Source organism: Pteropus alecto, unplaced genomic scaffold (genome assembly GCF_000325575.1).
Source record: "Pteropus alecto unplaced genomic scaffold, ASM32557v1 scaffold61, whole genome shotgun sequence".
NCBI lineage: Eukaryota > Metazoa > Chordata > Mammalia > Chiroptera > Pteropodidae > Pteropus > Pteropus alecto.
Window position 1 is genome coordinate 13,732,739 of NW_006434835.1, and position 7,717 is coordinate 13,740,455.

Consider the following 7,717-nt stretch of genomic DNA (forward strand, 5'->3'; position numbering starts at 1 on the left):
GGCACTATGGCTGTGAGCCAGGGGAGAGGTGGGGAGCCCCAGCCCCAGGCAGCAGCACTGGAGGTTCGAGAGAACAGGTCACCTGAACACTGTTCTGAACAATGCCGTGTGTGTGACAGGAGCTAGAAGGTGAAGGAAGAATTGTGATTTTAAAAGCAGGGAGGTGGCAGTGCTGTGCCCTGAGGTAAGGGTCCGGAAGGAGCAGATGTGTAGAAAGTCAGATATTAACGCGTGTGGTCCCAGTGGCCGGAGCAGGACGTAAATTGATTCCTGGAGTGGGGAAGGGCGCAAAAACCCTTAGAAGTCTCAATGGCTTATGACCCTCTAAAGCTCCACCCTACCCAACAAAATCGTACTCCTTAGAATTGAATTTCTTCACTAGAAAGAATTTAAATGTAATTTCATTTTCCTCCTGGGGCTGGGTAATAATAAAAAATTGTTGAGAAATACTAAGTTAATAGTAATGGAGAATCAGTGAGCTGCCTTACTGCTGACAGACGTTTTGTGGTCAGATGTGGGGGTACTCTCTGTGGCCTCTCAGTCGTGGAAGGGTCTGCACAGGATGAGGGAATCACTTGGGAGCCTGACCACTACCAAGGCATCTTGGGACTTCGAGGATCTGGGTAATGGGGGTGAGAGAAGCAGCCAGTCTGCCACAGGGTTGGTCTGGGCTCACCAGGAACTGATAAGAATGAGGACCTCTGCTGACACCTGTACTTCTATTCAGCCTGGGGGTGAACATAAGACAGTCTTCATCAATGGGGGCCCCAGGAACAAGGTGGCCAGGTAATTTAGAACGAGGCATGGGATGGGAGGCACAGATCTAAATTCCTGTTCTGGCTCCCTCCCCCCTTATTTGCTGTCTAACTTCAGGCAATTCTTATTTTCCATAAGCCTCTGTTTCCTCATCTATAAAATGGGAATAATAATGGTAATCAACTCATAACTCGTTAGAAAAGGTAAGTAAGAAAACATGAATGAGCAAAGCTTAGTAAACGCTGAGCATTACATAAATTTTGTTATGATATGTCAGTTGGGAGTCATGGCCTCTGCATCCCTAACCCTGAGAATAAGTAATGGATCTCGTCCGTGGCCAACTCCGGCTCCTTAACGGAAGAAGAAATTTCTGCGTTGTGCCGGGTGGGCTCTCGTAAGGCACTCCATCTTTGCGTCTTCAATCTCTCCTTGTGAAAGCGGTGCTTTCCAGACCCCTTGGCCCATGAACTGTCACGAATCTGATGGATAACCCTTCTGAGAGCGTTTATTTTGGGATTGGCAAGGTGCCTGCAGGCTTTGGTGAACCCATGGTTGATATTATTAATGGACGGTCCGTTTTTCTGTCTTCCTAAAAGAAAGAGAAAGTGAATGAGACTTCCTTTTGCAGGATACAGTCAGAGCAAACGTCCATGCCCCGTGCCAGGGGTGCTGTAGGGCTCTGGCCTGGGCTGGCAGGAGGGTGGGTGTGGGAGCTGGTTTTCTCACTACTGTTTTCAGCCTCCGGTTCCTTTGCTTTTTTCTTCCAAGGAAGAAAGAATCCTCATTTCTCAGCTCGCTGAGCTACCCAGTGCTGGAGCCATAATTGGGTAGCTTGGTCAAGACCGAGGCAGGGCTGCTCCGTGATCCTGCCTCAAACAGGAGACTCCGTAATTGGTTTCTCCTCTCTTATGGCAGTTTCTCTCGGAAAAAAAAAAAAAAAAGGTATCTTTTACAAGGAAGTAAAAAAAAAAATCCTGGGGCCCTTATTTATAATTCTCTTGGCTATCAATTTGGTTCATGACAGCAGCCATCTTTATTTATAGACTCAGAGTTAGAATGGATCTCAAAAATTTCTTTGAGTTTCATTTTAAACAACACGTAGTATTTAGGCAGTTATTTAACCCAAAGGGCCCATTCAAGAGTCTTGCTTTCCTATTGGCTTTTATGCCCTGTCAAACTCAATTAGCATTTTTAAGTGCCTGGAGGAGGTAAAGGACATAAGACCCATTTCACAGGCATCGACTTATTACCCACTGTATTTCTAAAACTAAATTGAAGACACCCTCATCCTTTGGCTTTTTAATTTTATTGTCTTTAGGCCTGGAAGCTGTCCTTTGATGATGAAACTAGTGGAAGAGAAAGGGTTACTTTGATTAGAGATGTCAAAAATCAAGTCCTGAGAGAGCATCTTTCTCTCACCTGGAGGATGGAAACCATATCTATCTCCTGGGTTCATTCCTGAGACTCCTTTTCCCAGGCCACGACGTTTGAAAACTTAAGTCTTTACAGTGTTAACTCAGGAACAAAATTATTACTAGAAATCGGTTTCTAGTAACTTATTGTAAAATCACTTCAGATGCCATGCATCTCATTACAGTACCATGTGTTTAGGTGCATGGATGTAGCACCTACACCTTCTAAGAAGAAAGGATAATGAATGGAGCCTCTATTATACACCACCGTGTGCTGAATGGAGCAGAGATTCAAATAGTAAGACACTGTGCATTCTCAGGGTGCCCAGGATTTGACTGCAAGGAGTAGAGGTCGGGTAGAAGGAAGAAGTGCGAGAAGCGGAAATAAATAAAATCACTGAGACTCGCTAATGCCAGTGTGAGCTGAGAACACTTAGAAAACCCCCCAAGGGCAGAGATTCTGGCTGGGCTGGGCAAAGATATGTTGAGGGAGGTGCTCCTTGCCCCGGGGCTCTGAGTGGATGATGGCAATATGAGATCTTGAGGATGAGGATAAGTCACTTCGCCCTATCACAAAAGTAAGGGGCCGTGTTGGAATTTGAATTCAGATCGGATTCTCTGGGAACCTATCTATTGGAGTCTTGACAGGAAAAGACACATTCGAATGTGTGATGTGAAGAGAGTTGAAAGAAAGGACTATTCACCAAGGGGTAGGCACAGTGTGAAGAGATCACAGCCGCATCATACCCCAGGGCTTATCGTGGATGTGGGGCCATTACAGCCTCCAAGCCTAAGGGGGCCAGGGGAGGGAGCTGTGTGGAGCCCTCCCATGCCACCCAGAGCCGTGACCTTCAGTGGAGGGACACCGCCAGCCTTTGAAGGGGGACGGGAAGTAGGGGACTAGGCATCTGACCCCATTCCTAATCTCTCGCTGGTGCCTACAGTGGCTGAACCTAACCAGAAGTTGCAGGGTGAGCCTCCCAAGGCACAGAACAGGGAGGAAAACACACCTGTGGGGGCAAACAGAGCGTTCCCACACAGCCTGTAACATCAGACGCGTCAGTTCGTGTTAGGATCTTTTCATAAGCATGTTAAGGAAAAATCCCAATAAACTTGGCTTTGCATGTGGTCTATTTTTGTTCAGAATCTTGCTTTAGTTATCTCCTTTAGAAGTGGCCTCTGGGGACCACAAAGGAGGAAGGATGAGGCCATTGTCTTCGGAACAAGTTAGGCAGCCCTGGTGGCTTGCCTCCCTCCACTGCCCCTCCAAGCTCCTGTCTGGCCTGTGCCATATTCCTTGGGCACAACCTGGAGTGTTGAGCCATCTGGATTAAAGAGAAGGGAAGCATGTTAACTGGACGTTGGCCTCAGAGAGGTTTGTCTCAAGAGAATGAGAGCTTCCTCTAAAACCTGTGGCCAGGTTCTTTGGGTTTTTAATTGGCTAAGAGTGGCCTACAAGGCCCCACGTGATCTAGATACTCACCTCCCTAGGCTAATCTCTTGCTAGTGTCTCCACTGTCCAGCCAGTGGCCTCTCGCTGATTCAGGAACAGACATGCTCCCATCAAGGTGTTTGCACCGGCTCTTCCCTGTACCTGGAAAGCTCTCCCCCAGATACCTGCATGCCTCACTCCTTATCACCGTCACGTGTGCTCAAATAGCATCTTCTCATGAGGCTAACCCTGACCACCCTCCTTGAGCTACACCATAGGCCCCAACACTCACCCTCTGCCTTATTTCTTCTCTAATGAGTAGCACTGACTACCTTCTCTTGTGCTATACGATTTGTACTTACTTCTTGTGTTTTTCGTTTATTGTATGCTTCCACCCATTTCTAAAAGATGAGCTGAGCTCTATGAGGGCAGAATTTTTTTGCTGTTTCGTTCACTCATATATTCCCAGTGCCTAGAACATAGCCTGACACATAGTAGGCACTCAATAAATAGCGAATGAACAAACGAATGAATGAATGAGATTCTCAAGGATCTACAAATAGTCTAACCACCGTCTCCCAGACCTCTCTCTCCACCAACTCATCCCTGCCAAAGATCTTTCCCAGAAAGACATCGATCTTCTTCTTACCACCAGTTACTGCCAATACTTTGTGGCCAAAAGGATAGATTTATCCATGTGTTTCACATACACTTGGTAGAGGAAATGTACTCATGACTTTGGCTCCGTGTCAGAATTAAATGGTGACCTTGGCTTATTTTGCTTTCTCACAGAGGTTATTTCTTAATAGTAAAGGGAACATTCTATCCTTGGGAAAAATAACATTTTTGCTACCTTCAGCTTTAAAATGGCTATTTGATATGGCTGGCGTGTGTCTCTGTCAGTGGCAGCTGAAAAAGCTTAGTCTGAGAGGCTCTGAGAAAGACCCAGTGCGTTGTCAGAGAAAAGCTCGTCATATAGTGGAATTAGTTTACAATAACTTATTTACCTGTCCAAATCCTTCATATCACATTAAAGCTTTCCCCTGCTATCCGGGACTCTGGAGTGCTAAGAGGAAAAAGGAAAATCAATTGATAATGATATATTCAGTTTAGAAAAATATATTGATTCTCAGGTAATGACAGTCGTGCGTTTTTGCAGGGGAGGATGCCATTTCCTGTCGTGAAGATGGCTTTCACATAGATTACATTTGAAAAAGGAGTCTAGGAATAGCCCTACCTCTCTGTAACAGATAGCCTCTTTGTTTCAGGTATTAAATCTATATATTTTTAAAGAAAATTCTCTCCCAGGAACCCATCTTTTGGCTCCTCAAGGTCTTCTTGCCTATTGTCTAAAAAACCTAACGATTTGTTTTTGTAATTTTAGAGTTTGAGTCCTGTTTTCTTTTCAGTGTTAGATTAAAGACTTCAATTTCTTATTTTTTCCAATCTCTGGAGTTTCTTGGTTTGGATTAGATAGAAGGCAAAGCCATATTCTCTCCCTTATTAGTCCACCACGGGGATTAGGGCTCTGTGTGTTTGAGGGATCGGGGAGGGATCTCTAGCATCTGCCCCCTTGGGGTTCTCTGCTACCCAGTTGGCCCCCCTTATCTGGGAGTGCTGTGGCAGACTTCAGGAACACCCTGTGTGAGATTGTCCACACTGGAAAATCCAGGAGAGGGACAAGCTTCTACTTAGGGTGGGGGCCATCTAAGATACTGGAATTCCAAAGAGATTATTTTGCAAAAGATGATACCTTTTCCTCACCCCACCCTCACCTTTGTCCTGTCTCTTTCTAGACTGTCTGGCCTCCTGGTGATGCTCACACTGTGCTAAGTGTTGGTGGCCATCGAGGGTTTTGCATCCTGGGGACGAATCCCGAGTTTGCCAGAGACGGGCGGCGCAAGGTAGGTCTCTGCTCAGCTCACCTGAGCTGACAAATAAGAAAGGCATCACACCTGGGCACTATCTTCTCTAGCACTGATTTTCTCAGGGAAGTGAGGAAATGGAGCTAGTCCTCTTGCCCTTTTGGTCGGTGACATTTTTACCATAGAGGTGGGATTAACTGGTGCCCAGATCCTGGCGAAGCCACCTGGGCCCAGTTCTCCTGGAATCAACCTACAAGCGTTGCTGAAATTCTCCTTTACCTCGGGATCCCCAGGAGGTGGATCTGGGAGCAGTCAGCAGCTAGGTGACTTTTAAGCTCATCAAAAACTGTAATTCTAATGTTGTAATTTAACTTTTCTCATTTTTTAAAATAGTATTGTAAATGTCATTAAAATATTTGTTCATTATAAAAAATATTTTAAAGATAGCACCTATAATTATAGGAATTACTATAATCCCGAGAAATAACTATTTTGCTGTCTCTTTCCAGGCTTTTTCCTTATGCACATACGTAAAGTGTGCACATATACATACACACACACTCGTACACGAACACGCACACAAATGGGATCGCACTATATGTACCACTTGGTGATGTGTTATTTTGACTTCACAAAATGTCACAGGTGCCATTTTTATATCAGTAAATACAGATCATAGCATTTTTAAAGGCTTCGTGTGTGTGTGTATGTGTGTGTACGCGGGCGTATATATATGTATTTATATAGTAATTCCTATAATTTTAGGTGCTATCTTTAAAATATACATATGTATATATATCATCTACATTATTTACCTAATGAGTGCCCTAATGATGGACATTTAGTGTATTTTTATATTTCACTCTTACATATAATACCACAACAAACATTTTTGTAAATACATCTTTGCGTAGTTGTTTGATTATTTTCTTGGATTGAATTTATAAAGGTCTGGCCTAAAATTTTGATTCAGGAGTTTCAAACCTAGATTAGGAAGACCAAGCAGCCAGGAGAGTTAGGGAGAACATGGCCCACCTCGTGAGGGAAAATTCTGAAGAATCTGCTTTAAGGATGCTTTAGGCCCACCCAGCAGGCCAGAAATGTGCCTGCAGAAGCCTCTGGGGAGCCTGGAGCTGGAGTTGCCAACACTCAGCCCATTTACCATTGCTCAAGGGGCAGGAGGCTGGGCCCGGAATGCAGGTTGGAGGGTGGGGGCCTGGGCATTGGAATTTAGGAGAGTTGAGCATGAGCCAGCCTAGTCTAGCATGTCTTGGTGGCACTTAGCCTTTAAAAGTCCATGGGCCAAAGCCACCTATGCATAACATGCAAGGACTGGGCTGGGCGAGCACGGGCCGGCCATAGCTGCCCAGGACTGATGCGTTCTCAGCCGTGCCACATACTGGTGCCCTTTGATCCGGAGCCTCGTGGCCTCGACCTGGGGTCCTCTTACAGCCTGAACTCCTGCTTCCTTCCACAGCAGGGCCTGTGGACCACTCCTGCCATGTCCAGATTCTCTGCTGGCCAGAGAGCTTTGTCTTAGAACTCAGAAACAGTGGGGTTGGGGATGGCCCTCCATCCCCAGAACCTTTGCACAGAGACCAGGAAATGCAGCTCTGGGACCCTGGGTTGCCTGGAGCTGTGGTTGGCAGCAGGAAGCAGGAGGAAGCTCCAGGCTGGGCCTGGATCAGCCGCCGAAATGGGAGAAACGTCCACTGTGCATCCAGACTGCAGCCACCCAGCAGCCCAGTGGCGGTGGCCAGCAGGGGCAGATGGCTTCCTGACTGTGAGAGCTGGTGGGCTGTTGGCACATGCCTAACGGCACTGCCGACCAGCCGGACAGCTGTCCTGTTTGGTTGTCCCAGGCGCTAGGGCATGGCTTGCTCCTGTGATTGTCGTGGACTGGGTGACGGCGGCATTCCCAGCTCCTAGAGGGGACGGAGGCGGAGTGAAGCGCCTGGGAAAGGATTCAGGGGATGATCTTCACAGAAGTCGGCTTGCCTAGACTATGCCTTCCGGTTGTAGACGCTGTGAGTGTGACGGGGAGTAAAGGAGATAGAACGGGGCTATGGGCTTGATCGTTCTGATTTGGGGGTCCTCTGTCCCCTGCTACTGATACAGAGTGGCACATGGCTCTCGTTCATCGCAGCCTTCTAGAAGCATGTATTTTAGGATGGGGAGGGACTGGGCAAACCTGACGGGATATACCCCTTGTGGGGTTTAAATCTCTGCGTCTGCCAGTCTGGTGTCCCCGC

At 46.7% G+C, this 7,717-nt stretch overlaps 1 protein-coding gene across 1 annotated transcript in view; it reads left to right on the forward strand.

Annotated features, from left to right (window-relative positions):
- The first annotated feature begins 5,422 nt into the window (after nt 1-5,422).
- KLHL29 (kelch like family member 29) overlaps nt 5,423-7,717 on the forward strand; it is a 203,321-nt gene continuing 201,026 nt past the window's right edge. Inside the window, exon 1 of the mRNA XM_006910266.3 lies at nt 5,423-5,504. The gene's annotated coding sequence lies outside the window, so the exon portion shown is untranslated. The remainder of the gene's footprint in view (nt 5,505-7,717) is intronic.